The sequence below is a fragment of the Triplophysa dalaica genome, chromosome 2 (assembly GCF_015846415.1).
Source record: "Triplophysa dalaica isolate WHDGS20190420 chromosome 2, ASM1584641v1, whole genome shotgun sequence".
Lineage (NCBI taxonomy): Eukaryota > Metazoa > Chordata > Actinopteri > Cypriniformes > Nemacheilidae > Triplophysa > Triplophysa dalaica.
In genome coordinates, this window is record NC_079543.1 from 4,827,804 (window position 1) to 4,843,530 (window position 15,727).

The following is a 15,727-nucleotide window of genomic DNA, read 5'->3' on the forward strand; positions in this document are numbered from 1 at the left end:
AACCTATTATGGGTTGTTTACGGCCGTGGTTTGGTTGAAAATGAATGTTTTCCAAGTTCTTTAATCCAAAGGTTAGGATTATTTGTATTAGCCAGCAAGGAGTTTATGTTAGGAAATATTACCGAATAAGAAATGCATGTAACATAATATTTAACTATATAAGTCTCAATCTTTGTGTGAAAGAAAGGATTTTAGGCTGTAAGTGTTCTTGCATTTAAGTCAAATACCAGTAGATGGCAGTGTCCTCCAGGACATGGCAGGTTTTACAATCCCATTACCACTTCGGAGTAATGAAAATAAGTAAATGCTAAAATCATTATAAAAATTATGATGCAGTTATTTTGATAACAAAGACAAACTAAAGGAAAAAAAAACCTCAAAGTATTTCTGCATTCTCTCATAATCTCCTCAGGAGTTCAGCAAATCTCAAGGAACTCTTATAAAAAAAAACATTGCTTCTGGAGTGAGGTGCAACAAAAATTCTGTTTCACAACCAAACTATATTTGAAGAAAATAAAAAAATCTACCAATATAAATAATGCTCAGTTTAAATTTCTGGCTAAATTTCTTTCTTACTGTAATTCATTATAAAAAACAGCAGAGGGCGACTTCGTTCTGTCAAATTGTTTTAAAGCCTAAAGCCAAGAATAAATTGTTGGTTATTTAAATGGTTTGGTCCATGAAGTTTGGAACGAAATATACAATCATGTAGTTTAAGTCTTTGCTCAATATTTAAATTAGACAGGCACATATAGCCTATCCCATGACAAACCTGTACAAATATTTGGAAAGCATTATCAGCAATTTACATCAATTAAATAGAAGTTTATTTTGAGTTAAGGGAATAAGAGAAATTGTTGTCATAAATTGTTTTTTCACAGTGAAATATTTGTTTCAGCTCGTCTTTAAACAATTGCAACTAATGCTGCAACAAAATCCTATGAGTGACTAACAAACTTGGCAACATAACTAACACCGACAAGAGACAATAGAATGTATTATGGTGGATTCAAACGGAACGCGGCAGTGGGTTTTTTACGTGGTATATCCGCCTTAAGGCTATATGTCGATGCTGTTAAAAAAGTTAAAATATTTTCTATCTTCAGCTGCGCCTGCCGCAAAGAACTGTGCCAGTGGAAGTTGCCCACGTTTTGCCGCTTACAGCACGTTTCCCTTTGAAAATGAACTGGAAAAACGCGACTGTCGCGTACCGTGTGAAACCACCATTAGAACCATTACACTGGATGCGGCGCGGTGTGACCATCCCATTAGAACAAGCCGTGTGTCGTGTCGCGATGGTCGCGTCCGGTGTAGAAAACAAAGACAAGTAGAATATTAATTAAAATAATTAGTCTTGGGTAAGAAAATCTGAAAAAGTAATTAATTACTAGTTACGAATTACATATTCAATAGTGTAATTAGATTACTCTACAAATTCCTCTCTCCAAACAAAAAACTCATAAATTGAATTACTTACTACCAGTGTTGGGTGTAACTAGTTACTAAGTAATTAGTTACTGTAATTTAATTACTTTCCCCTTGAAAAAGTAAAGTAAGGGATTACTCATATGTTTTCTCTAATTTAATTACAGTTACTTTTGATGTACCTAAACTAAATACTTTGTGAAATATATGCGTGTGCAATAGTGTAATTGACATCAAAATTCAAAGTCTTACTTTAAAATCTGTGCTCACATTTGTAATACTTTGGTCAGTTAATAATATTATTTATTTGAATGAATTAAATAAGCCGTTTCATGTCTATCCTTGAATCACTTAACTAATCAAGGTCGATGTAGGATATAGAAAGTAATTAGTAATGAGTAACTAAATACTTTTTGGACAGAGTAATTTGGACAGTAATCTATTACACTATTGAATATGTAATGAGTAACTAGTTATTAATTACTTTTTCCAACTTACCCAACACTGCTTATTATTAATGACTTTCTATATCCTACGTCAACCTTGATTATAATTGATTCAAGGATAGACATGAAACAGCATATTTATTCAGTCAAATAAATAATAAATGGGTCAATGACGTTACATGTATTTTTTGTGTCCAAATTCATTATTTTCCTAAAAAGAATTTGAATAAATACATGTCATATATCAAATGGATCTACAATATGTCCTTTATAAGAGACCCTTTTCATTTTATTGAAATTCAATAGATTTTTTGAGTTTTGGTGTTTGAAAGACCAAAAATGTCAGGTGGTGCGACCATCCGAACATACAAACAGAGAACAAAACTGAGAAATAAATGTTAATTTTCTCAGTAAAATTCTTAATAAAATATTTTGGCATGATTTTATGTTAAATTTCTTATATATGAGGGGAAAAATACTCAGTGCTAAATACATTAAATGTATATTATTTTAAATTAATATATGGTCGCACCACCTGACATTTTCTGGGTGGTAAAATCAGAAATCTTGTTTAATAATGAATTAATGCTCCCTAAAATGCTGTAAAACCAATATAAATCAACACTAAACATTTTTTTGGACATAAAAATACATTTTCAAACTGTTTTGCTTAAAATATTTTTTTTTCTTCTTATAAAATCTTATTTGTCATTGACCCAAATAACGATTTATTATTAACTGACCAAAGTGTAGAAGAATACATTAAAGCATACATTTATTAATACTAATAATTTTGATTTCATTTCCACTATTAAATATATTACACAGCATTTAGTTCAATTACATCAGAAGTAACTATACTAATTGAGTTACAGAAAAAATAAGAGAAATCCCTTACTTTACCCTTTCAAGGGAAACGTAATCGAATTAGGCTACTTGAACACCCAAGACTGCTTATTTTTACTTGAACATTAATTTAGCATCTTTGCTGTGCGTGGTTTTGGGATTGTCTTCGCTATTCATCTTGTCATTCATTGAACAGAATTTCTCTCAAAGACCGTTTAAATAAGTTTGGTTTGGCTTTGCACATTGTCGATAACAACTCTATCACCTGACCCCCAACCACCAGCCACAAAGTCAAACAAATATTAGAGGACTTCTAATAATAATATATAAACGTCGACGCGCTACAGCACGCGCCACATGTATCTGTTGTGACAAAGCGCGCGAAAGTCTAGACGCGCGTGCAGTGTGCCATTGAATGCGCGAAATTACCCGCCGGACGTCCTGCCGTCATACACTGAACGCGAGATCTGTAAACAGATTACTGTAAACAAGTCTCCAACGGGTCCGTTGCCCCCACAGTCTAGCAGAATCAGACAGTTTTTTTTTATTATTGTGGGTGCCATGCCGGGCAGTGTGCGGGCACAACGTGACCCGAGTTCAATTGTGTTCGACATCGTTAGGGTTTGCGTCGTATGGTTAAAATGCGCTTTTATAGCGCACCACAGGGGGAGCGAACAGCATAGTACGTTTAGAACTATTATCCCCGCGGACGGCTCCTGCCTTTCCATGACTGATCTGTAGATGCCTCGTACAATTAGCCTGTCCACCTTGTGCTCTCCACGAACAACACCCCCGCTGGAGGGGTTAAAAACAGGCGGGAAGGGACGGGCCAAGTAAAGTTTAAGTGCGTCACACAGCTGCTCGTGAATTCCTGCACGGTTTTTGATTGCCTGACAACACGTGGCAGTCAGACGGGGACAATGGCGAGGAGAACTAAAGAAAACTTCTACAACTGAGATCGTGAGACGTGGCCAACCACTGCGCCTCTTAAACCGTGTCGGAGAAAAGGCCGTGACGCAGCAGCATGCCGCGAACTCCACCGGTTGCCATGACAGCCGCAAGCGCGCGCTCTGCGTTTTAACCCCACGCGCTGCCCGCTTAAAAGTGCACCCCCCACCTGCACATCGTTTTTGAGGACCCGAAAAAAGACAGGTATCCAAATGTCAAACGCTTGGTCACCATTATTCGTGTTCAACGTGCTGTTTTTGTGATTTAGAAAACGTTCCTGAAAAGGTTCACGTTGTCTTGGGTTTCTTAGATTCTGCAAAATGTCCTCGTCATAGGTGATAAAGATCAATGCATCTCGTCGTGCACTGTAAACACATTGTTTATGTATACATTTATGCAATTGACTCCAGAAGAACTTCCTGTTTCAGATTTTTAGAAATGAACAGAATTTAAAACAAACATCTTTAAGACCAGAATGTGTGAAAATCAAATCAATTAAACCAAAACTATAAAAAAACGATACCAGACCTTCATTGTTTACGTCTTGTTAAATGCTCTGTAATGCTATGTATGTTTTTTGCCCGGGGATCGAACCCCTGATGTTCTGCTAACACAATGCAATTCAGCTACAGAGACCGAGACTTGTTAAAAAAGTTAATATTTGTTTTATATTTTCACCACAAAGAACCTTTTGTGAAAATGTTCTTCGGATGTTAAAGGTTCTTAATGGAACCATTTAGACAAAAACGTTCTTCTATGGCATAAACACATTTATTTTTAACAGTGTAACGTCACTGGTGCGAAAGCAAATCGTACTTAAAGGTTCGAATGAGATCGTATGAATTCATTCGAATTAGCCAAATTTACGTTTTTGCCGTGAGATGGTCGGTATTATAATAAATGTTAGACGTTGGTGGTTCATATAAGATAATACATTATCTAATGTAAATACAACCTTATTGTAAGGTGTTATTAAAATATCTATAATGTAGCTTCAAATGTTGAATAGTAAAACAATAAATTCATATCTCAAAGCATGCTTTAAAGCGAAGAAAACTCCATAGAGCTCCATGTCTTTCTTCTGGAGCTGTGTTACTGAAGCAGGTGCTGCTAGCATGGGTTATTTTCCTCTGGTGGGTGTTATTTAGCTGTCATAGACTGAGGGCAACGCACCAGCAAACATGACAGAATAAGATCAGCTTGCGTTCTTCCAAACGGGACAGACTGTTAGATCGCCTCAATTCTTACTCTCCGAGGAATGATAAACGGATAGTGTTTGAAAGAGAGGGTTTGATAGAACTGTTGATTGTGGCCCTGAGCTAATCTGTCAGAGGAACCAAAGGAAGAACAAAAAACGTGTTATTGTTTTTGACTTATCTGTAAATTACAGTACAATTGCTATTCGATATTTCCTTTGAGAATAGAGATCCAAAAGGGAATGTTAACAGGTTGCATTTCTGGTTTAATTAAGATAATTAAACTCAGGGTCTTATGCGCATTACCTGTTCTTTTAAACGTCCGTGTGCAGTTCAAAGGCACAGCATTAAACGTCCTTCTTTGAGGACTATAAATTCATTGTCTACCCTGAAAGGCCTGATAACCTATTCACAAACAAGCACTAAAGATTTTGATAGGCTAATGGAAAATAGGTGGGCCACGCACTTCTTTGTAATTGGCCGTCATAAATCTGAAGAGGCCCTGGCAGCGATACAAAGCGCCGTTATTTCCTTCTTTCTTCGAGTCGGCCCCTACCCATATATCTCACCCAATGCTCAATGGCGATCTGAAGGCTGTGATATACATGTTACCAACAAGACACATGACCGGGGCTCGGTGACATCGATTGCCTCGCACAATACCCCGTTCGCGGAAACGGGCAGCCTTGGTGCAATAATACTGCCCTGTTTCTTATCGAGATCTCTGGTGCACATGCCTCTGTCAGAGGACATTAACCTTGCCTCTTTCATCCTGACAGCGGTGATTAGCACAGCGGCCTGATGCTGCCATTGATGTGGCCGCACAGGGCCAATGAGGTCTGAAGAGGGGAGACAGGATAGACTGAGCTGATTATCGGTGGGGCGGCGGACAATCTGCTGACAGGCGAAAGATGCCTCGCGATAGCGTTTTACAGTCAAATGAGGCGTTTTTTTAGTGTAGAAGTCAATAAGAGTGTGTCCAGAAACAGCAATGGTTGAGCCATACATTGTCTGTTGCCTTGCCAGAAAACACAAATATAGTGGTGTGTGTTATGGTCTGATGGATTTTTCTAGTATGGTGACAGCACTTCGAACGATAAAAAGCTCAATTTATATTAGCTAGCATGTGCTGATGTTTAGGGCTTGAAATTTGCGAATATGCACGTCACATCTCACACAAGGTTTTTATTAGTAGGCTAGTATTTGGAATATAGTGTTTGACCGTCTGATCACAAAAAATTTGGTTATCTGAACCTTTTTTTTCCAGAATTTCCCCTTATGGCTTGGTAAGGAGCTGTTGATCTACATTCTCACAAAAATGTATAACTATTTTTTGGAGTGGTTAATTCGTATGAATTTGTACACTTTAGCGTGATCTATTTTTGTGCCAGCGGTGGTTAGGTTTAGGATTTTGAGTTTTGTTAACCTTTTTTACATTTTGTAATCTTACATTTGTTGCAAATTCATAAACTGTAATTGTTTTGCTGCCTTCAATTTTTAAGCACAATCAAATGTCTTTACAAGACGTCGCTGTCCTTTCAAAACCTTGGATGTTAAAATTTGCTGTTCCATATTCTGGTGACAACACGGGGGACTAATAATAATGATTTAAAAAAAAAATGAAATAGTTTTAGAAGAACAGTGGCAAAGTTCAGATTAATATTTTAATGTTTTTACTGAGTACTTCAGCTCATTTAAATAAATAATGCAATTTTAACTTTTATTAGTTACAGCAACGTAACAGTGGTCAAAATTAGAGATGTACCGATATATCGGCCAATAATCGGTATCGGTTGATAAAAGCAATATTCAGACTGTCGGCTATCGGTAATTTAAAAACGTCCGAAGATCAGGGCTGATGTATCTTGTCAATCACAAGAGGAGAGGAAAATGCAATATATTTGGGCTCTGTATATAGAAAATACGAAAGCGTGCGTAACAAACAGGGTTTCTGCCAATCTCATATTATTCTTGAGTACCTACAGAGTAGTATTGCATACTTTGTGTCTTCGAAGAGTATTGTCCGGCTTCGCTGGAGACGGGACGGCTTCATATATCAGTTTCAAACGATCTCCAAATCCAGCATTATATCCACATTCAGAAAGTTAAGAAATATTAGTGTAATCTTTATAATTGGTATCGGCAGATATCACTCTAAATATCGGCAACAGGTATCGGTGAAGAAATGTATTATCGGTACATCTCTGGTAAAAAATTTAAAAGTGTATGAATTATAGCCACCTCGTAAAATAGTTATGAATTTCCGTGAGATCGGGCTGGATCCTTTACTTTAGTTCCTTGATTCTACCTGACATGTTAAGTTAAACAAAAATAATAAGAAATCATTGAACCACACATAGACAACTGTGCAAAAGTGTTCTTGAAAAGCTGGGTCAGTCAAGCACAAATCTTCGTCTTCTTATTTGACATTCAACTAATACTTTCAGTTACCGATAACACAGCACTACCCACACATCTGTTTATCAGATTTGACCAGATTTATCACATTTTGTCTGGTTGTCTCAGTCAGGCGGTGAATCACTCCACATTTCAGTCCTGCGTGTAGTTCTGTAGCATCAGTCTGTTGTTCAGGTAAGCCGTTCTCTTCCTCTCGAATGATTTGTGGTTGTGATCAACAGCCCTCCTGACAAGTGGGTGACACTTGTTTCTAACCCTACCTGAAGAGAGATCGCTGGTAGTTTGTGTGGAGTTTGATAATTGCGGCTGTTTGTCAGAAGTGGTGATTCCAGCCGTAGAGTGACTCTGACTGAGGTATTTTTCTGTTATTACAGAGGAGCTCTGGAGAGCACTGAACCAGTGAACCAGTTTATTTAACTTACCTTATATACAAACTATATATTTTGTGGTTGTGTGATTGAAGTTAAGATGTAGCTTTTAAAGAAACTAAGAATAATTGGAAAAATTGAAGAAATGTGTGTTTCTTATAGTTATTGTTTGTTTGATATAAATGGTTAGTATTGTTTCTGTACTCTAGCTCAATTCCAATATAGCACTATGTGCATCTGCAAGATGTCTGCCAAAGATCTGGAAAACATCTGCTGTGTAAAAACATGTGGTGAACATCTTAGAAAGAGCAGTTTTACGTTCCTTTTAATTCATAAACATCTTACAGACATCTTCTCGATGTCTTTAGGACATGTGACAGGAAATGTTACGGAGATATGTTGCAGATGAGCAAAAAATCAAATGTGTAGGAAATGCAAATGCAATGCAGACATCAAATATATGTCTGCCAGATGCATGTGTGCTATCAGGGTTGGTAGTTTTGCGTTGGTGGTTCCCAGCATGCTATTGAAATGCATAAATTTAGTTTCAAATAAAAAAGTTTCAAATGCACGTCCTGTGCACACCTCTAGAGGGTGCCACGTATTACTAGATTACATGGTGTTCTTCTGATTGTTTTTTAAATAGTTATTAATCGTCATTTCAGATAGGTGCACATGAAATGTCGACCCATAAGAACAATTGTAGAATGCATGTAGCTTTAGCCATAATGAGTGAAATATGGTTGTGTGTGTGTTTAAATCCAACTGTGAAAACGTTTGAGAACCTCTCATTGTAGGGAAAATGTCAGCTGTCTCTTCAACACCGTGTGTGTGATTCATCATGAGGGTTTCGAGCCCTTGTTTAAACACCTCAAGATTGTGAGACATAATTCCCAGCATATCAGTTTACACAATAACACAGGAAATCACGTCGGCCGCATTGTCCGCATATCTCTACCTCCTCAGGTAAAAGGACGACGTGCGACGGCTCAAATTTACTCGTGTTTACTTTCTAAAAATCGCTCTGCGCCCCCCACCACCCCGTCCCTCCTCCTGCCGCCTCCTTCCCCTCAGCCCACCCAATTAAAAAGCGAAAGAGGGGGAAAAAGCGCATTGCTGCCTTGCAAGTATTACTTATCACATTAATTAAAAACCGGTGGCACAATGGGAGCCCGCAGCTGCAGAGGAAAGCCGGGGAAATTAACAAACGTTTGATTTGTTGTGTTGTGGATGTGACATTTATTATACAGGTCAAAGTAAAACAAAGAGCAAAGCCCAAATATGCTAATGGGGATCTGGCAACCTGGGGCAGTTGTACAAACACGGACGACTGGCTTAATATTTCGTGTTTATAACTGTTACCAACAGCATCACGGAGCAGGAATAAGGAGGCCACGTGTTGCCTGCTGATGTTCGATAGCAAATCTAGATTGATCTTGACAAATCTTGAATATTTGTGTTTTTGTAGTGTTTTATCGGCTTGAAATCACAAGGACTGTAGAAGGTCTTTATCCAGTGACCACTGACAACTGGAAAAGTCATTGAAATTGATTGGTCAAAAGGTGCGGGATCCCCGAAGAGGGGTCAACATTTTCTTTGACAAAGTGTGACTAGACATTATGCAGATTTCACGGAGCAGCAGGCATCTGAATCATCCCTAATGGTGCGGGCATTGATTTGCTTTTCAGGGTGGCCGGGGGGAGGGTGATCGGGGGTCACTATCCAGGAATGCACAAGAACTGTAGCGTTCTGTTTACATAATACATTCCACTTTTACATTGTAACATTTTTCTCTGTGTTTCTCACAGTTACAGAGTTTATAAAGGCAGGTTGTGGAAGCTGCCATGGGGAGGAATCTGGTGTGAAATGCTCTCAGTAGTCATGCTAACTAATAATGATATGGTGAAAGATGGAGTGGTAATGAGTAAAAGGGCAGAAGATGACAGTGAGTGATGCAGTGTGTAATTGCGAGTCTATCAAGAGGGATCAAGACAGCGGGCTTGTGCCGGGGGAACTATTGAAACGCTGCCCATTTGCCTGATGCTGCACTTTAACATGACCCCGGTGGCAAAAAAAGACAATTTAAAGACTTCAAGTGCAACCCTGGAAGCTGCACACCAATTAAGGTGTCCTGATGGATTCAGGGGTAATCCAGGGTAATGTGTCCATCTGTAACTCTCTCTCTCTCTCTTTATTTTCCGTCCTATTCTGGCATTCATGAATTACACGCTTTCCTCTGAACATGAAACCCACTTAATTCACTTTTCATGCATTCAATTTGCAAATTCATAAATTTTAAGTCAAACAAGAACCGTATGGAAGTGAGCAAGATGAATTTGTATCCTTAAGTAAACGGTTTCAACCACTTGGGAGTAAATTAAATAAGTACATTTGGAACCTTTTTTTATATAAAAGCTTCAATGTTGGCTCTTTAGAAAATAAAATTATGAGAATAATGTGACCTCCATTAAATGTTGTTTCGAAGGATTTATCACATATCCTTCTGCGGTTATCAAGGATAAAAGCATAAAAAATTGAAATGTATGTAAAATCATTAATCTTAATTAATTTTACTGCCATTGGTGATGTGATATTAATGTACCAGCGCAAGTATTAACCAGCTTGTGCTTAAAGGGATAGTTCACCCGTTTGTTCATCATTCATCAGTCTTCTAATTGTTTTATACTTTCCTACGCCCCATAAAATAAAAAATCGTAGCTTCTTATACTGTGATAGGCCGACTGAGACCAGTTTTTACTGCACCTATACATTGTTGTTCTTTTGTTGCACAAATTGCTTCTTTTGTTTTGTCTTCTTTTACTTTTGCTTTAAGTAAAAGCATCTGCTAAATGACTAAATGTAAATGTAAATTCATTCACCCTCGTGTCAATGCAGACCAGTATTACTTTCTTCCGCAGAACACAAAAGAAGATATTTTGAAGAAGGCGGTAACCATTCAACACCTCCGTTGACTTCCATGTATGGACACAGATCCACAGAGACATTTCTCAAAATATCTTATTTTGTTTAACAGAAGAAAACAGGTTTTGAACAACATGAGAGTGAATAAATGATGAATTCATATTTGTTTTTGAGTGCACTGTCCCTTTAAATCAAGAAAAAAGTGCTTCACACTTTTGTGACATCCTTTTTAAGGGTTTTAGGACATTGATAGCAAAAGTAATAAAGTAATACTTTTTGCCTGAACTTTAAAAACCTACATAAAATCTGTGTAACACATCAGTTGTCCATCCGCCTAAATATTGTGTGTGCGTCCCTCTTTTTCCCTAAACTATTTAGTTAATTCCCTGTCAACAGCCGCAGCCTCCATTTCCCGATGTTTTTTTCCCCTCACCGCAAATGATAAATGACTCGCGGTCGCCAGATTTTCATTAAAACCCCCGTGTGTCACATTTAACCTGCGTTTGCTGAAATCAATTATCTGGCTATCACTGGGGCAGACGCTTCGGGGGAAGCAAGAGATCGGCATCCCTTCATCAGCGTTTCAATTAGGAGGTAAATAATCAGCATTTGAAGGCCTCTCTCCCTCTTTCGGTCCCTCCCTAGAGTCCTCTCTGTCTTTCCAGAGCGTATTGGCAATAGGCTGATGTCTCAATATGGTGTTTAATAGACGTTGCAGCTGGGGTGAGAAAAAAGTAGATTTATTGACGCTGTTCTGGAATCAGGACCGCGGCTTCTGGTTTGAAGGGTTTTAAGGAAAGGAGGCTGATCTGGGAACAGCGCCGGTCTCGCCACCTGGTGATAATGTTTTGTTTGGTTTGTCTGTGTTTAGTAGCTGCTGAGCTCCCAGAAGCCCCTGGGGCACATGGATGGCGTGATGCCAGCGTGGAGGTGCGGTTTCTGAAGAGACATGGCTGTTTAGACCAGAGGCAACAGTCTGAAGGGTTGGTGGTGTATATTTTTGCGTCACTATGCCTTTAAAAGTGTGTTTTATTGGGCTCATTTATGTTCAAGAAGCAGCTGGAGGCAAGAGGTTTCATTCACACACACATTAAACCGGTATGACTTAGTTTCTTCTGCAGAACACAAAAGAAGATATTTTGAAGAATGTTGGTAACCGACAACACTTCCTCATTGACTTCAAGTCTATGGACACAAAACCACTGAGACATTTCACAAAATATCCTCTTTTGTGTTTCGCAGAAGAAAGAGTCGCACACAGGTTTTCAACGACGTCAGGGTGAATAAATGATGAAAGAATGTATTTGTATTGCTCATAAGGCCCCTCACAGACATAATTCTCATTGATATATTTGCTGGCATCACAGCCGTGCTTGAACTTTACGGATTGATGTGTAATTTCTGTGTTTGGCTCTGTGTGTGTCTGTGGTCGTCTTGGCCGGTACCGTTCCACTGATTATCACAAACAGAATGCCGGAGAATGCCAGCGTCAATGGCACGGATACTGACACACTGTGTGGAGAGACAGAAACGAATCGACTTTGGCATTTAGTCAGAAGGGAACCTATTATTACAGAGAGCCTCCATCGTAGACTCACACTTGTCTCGCTTTCTCTTTTTTCATATGCGGCCTTCATACAGACCGGATGTATATGTTCACACAATCCCGTTTTGTTGATGTTTGTATGGACCAGTCCACAAGTTCACACCTGATTTTTGATCTCTTTCTACTCCACGACAAATTACTTTTTCTGGGTTCTGTTACAACGGTGGGGATTGATCTCACACCCTATGATGTTTTAGAACTGACACAGATCAAAGCTGGTGAATGTCTCTTTCTCTCTCCGACCTGTCCAGTTTTTGAAAGTCTCTATTTATCGTCTCCTGTCGTTTTTATTATTATTATTTTGGAATTGCTTCATGTTCAGGTATGAATGTATTGCTATCCAAAAAGTTTTCTGTTAACAAAAAGTACTTTTCAATTTGTTGTTTTGGAAGGTCAAACAAAGTCTTGGGCAAAACTTTTCTATGAATGATTAAAATTAATATAAAAACAGCAGATTTGGATGCTGGTCTTGAATTTAAGATTTGAATGGCTTTTAAAGGGATAGTTTACCAAAAAATAACAATTATTCATCATTTATTATTCACCCTCATGACTTGTATGAGTTTCTTTATCCTGCAGAGCACTAAGAGAGACATTTTGAAGAAATTGGGTACCAAACAACATTGGACTACATTGAATTCCATGGTATGGAAACAAAACCAAAAACCATGTACATTTCTCAAAATATCTTCTAATGTGTTTCACAAAAAAGTTTGAATGCCACGAGAGTGAATAAATGACATTATTAATGAGATATGTCAGGTATATTCCTTATCCAAAATTTTCAAAGTCCTGTCATAGTTTTTTGCATATTAAACACATAAAAAACAGCTTTGCATCACAAGTTCTCAACGCCGCATGTTGTGATTCCTCACGTGTGTAACCAAGAACAGCTAATTGTCAAAGAGAGACAGCGTCAGTGCTAAGCTCTGGGGCATCCGTCTGTTTGTTTAGCATTCACTGGAACCTCATTTCGAGAGAGCACTATTTGTCTTCGACACACACACCTGCCATGGAATATGAGAGTGAATTCAGCATCCAATTATCCAATGCAGAGAGAAACAGAAAACGGAGAGAGAGAGACGGGTGAGAGAGATGGCGTGACTGCGCGTGCTTCTGTCAATATTTGCTCGTCCCTCTATTAATGCACAGTCTTCTGGGAAACATTTTGTATTAAGTGATTTGAAACCCTGTTTGCATATCAGTCGTTTATATTACACAAGGCGTTTCTCAACAGGTGATATTGAGACTGACTTGGATGTTTGCCATCACAGAGGAACATTTTATTGCTTTAAAGTTCGTTTACAGCTCAGAAAACTTCACAATGCCCATAGTTTCAGAATTCCTTAAGATGAGGCGTAAAAGATAACACAATTGTGAAGCGTAAATCAACGTAATATAGCTATACAAAATAATGTACATATAAAAAACAAATAAAAAACATTTTTTTGAATTCATACTAGGGGTGTCACAGATCGACAATAACTATGATTTTAAAAACCACGGTTATTGATATTGTGCTAATTCTGCAGATATCATAATATCGTAAACTATTCAGCACCCATTGAAAATGCCTTGAGAAAGGTTACAAACAAGCTCATACTTTTTTAATTTCACGGATGACATAATTTATTTCTTTTAGAAGACATTTAAATAGCACAGCAATATTATCATTGGGAACAGTAACTGCGTAGTGAAAATATGATATTGTTACAGCCCTAATGAGTTCATCTCGTATGTTTTAGTGTGATCTTTCCCCAACAAAAAAATTTGCTTTTTACTTTCTGTCTTATCTCGCAGTACAAATATATGCAAAACAAGACACATTTAATATAAGAGAAATAAACTTGTTTAAAGTTTTGCTTTTTTCCTAGTTTATTTTTCTTACCCAAATGGCAATTATATTTGCTTTTTTCAAGCAAATTTACTTAATTTGATATATAGTTTATATTTTAGAAAACTAAATTTAACAGGTCACTTTTCTAGTCAATAAAAAAAAAGTAATATACTAAGTAAGAAGTTCATTTATTTGCAGTGATCAGTCTCGCAAATCTGTGTTTGTTGGGGCTTCTTTAGAGAACTTCTCTAAACTTTAATCCGCTTTTCCTTTCCTTTAAGCGTATGTTTACAAGTGATGTATTCAAGAATAAACCTGATTCGCACACACAGCGTTCAAGTTCAGATGAAACTGAATTAAGAGGCGTCCCACCATCTGCTTTTGATGGGCGCCGGGTCCAATGCAAAGTCACCCTTGTCATCCACAGCTGTTGCCGATAGCGATGTCAAAAATCGTCCGCCTTTGTGTGACAACACGGTTAATTTATTAGAGATTGATTCTGGTTCTCTGGCCCCATCAAAAACTCTGAGGAGGTAATTGAGGTTGAAAGCTCGCTATATTTCGCGGCTCCAGAGTATGATGTGATTCTTTTATGGTTCATTGTGTGTTTACAATGTTGAAGGACAGACCTTGAGATATAGATTCTATAAGAATCATGTCAAAGGAGGCCTATACTGTCAGTTCTGTGTCTTTGTTTGACTCAGACAAGGCCGCGTGTTAGCGAAACATAACAAACCACACAGAGCACTGTCGAAGGACAGATTTCAGGATTCTAATGCTGCTTACAAGCCGACATTGTTCTCGATGAACACTTGAAATCGTTTTCTGAATGTTTAAATCACAGTTTTAGCTGCAGTCCTAATTAAATCAAATCATAATCCGTGCGTCCGAATTGGCGGGACTGGAAAGCTCAGGTGGTTTGTCGAATCAAAGTGACAAGATAATCTTGGTTTGTGAACGCATCTTTCGCATCGGCATCTTTGAAACTGGGCGTGTGAGGCGTTTGCCACCGCCTTTTTAAACGAAGCGAACTGTTCTCCAACTTTACACGGCATAAATGAACAATTAAACCTAATCCTTAATCCGCCCCACATCACCCAAGCCAAGTTTATTTTTATATGGCACCCGGCCCCTTGCCAAGGAATGCTGGAATGCAGTTCAACGGTTGTGCTAAAACCCTAAAAATCCATAGATTGTTCCAGTCAACCCAATTACAAATCCCTACACCGGTTTGGTCATCAAAATCCTGGAGCTCTGGAATTTCAGGTGGGATAGTATGATGATTTGTAGGCTACTGATATGAATTCAGCTAGTCTGAAAATTTCAGGAAATATAGAATGGACTATTTTAATTCTTCATTTCAACACAATCTCATAGCAATACAAGTTTGCTTACTTATACGAATTTGTATGTAATCTCATTTGTATGTTTTAGTATGACCACCAATGATGGTTAGATTATAGGTACGATTATTTTTTAGTTTATTTATGATTCACATGGATTCGTACAAATTAGCCATGCCAGCTGGCTATAGTTTGCTAACCATACATATAAATGAATAAATCATTTTGATTTGAAACCTACGTTCACGACTAGCTTGTTAGCGTTCATTTAAAGCATATAAGCCACAAACATTTATATTCCAACACTTATTGCTAAACTAGCGCTGGTAAGATTGATAGGCAGAAAGTTCAAGTTGACGATCAAAACAACAT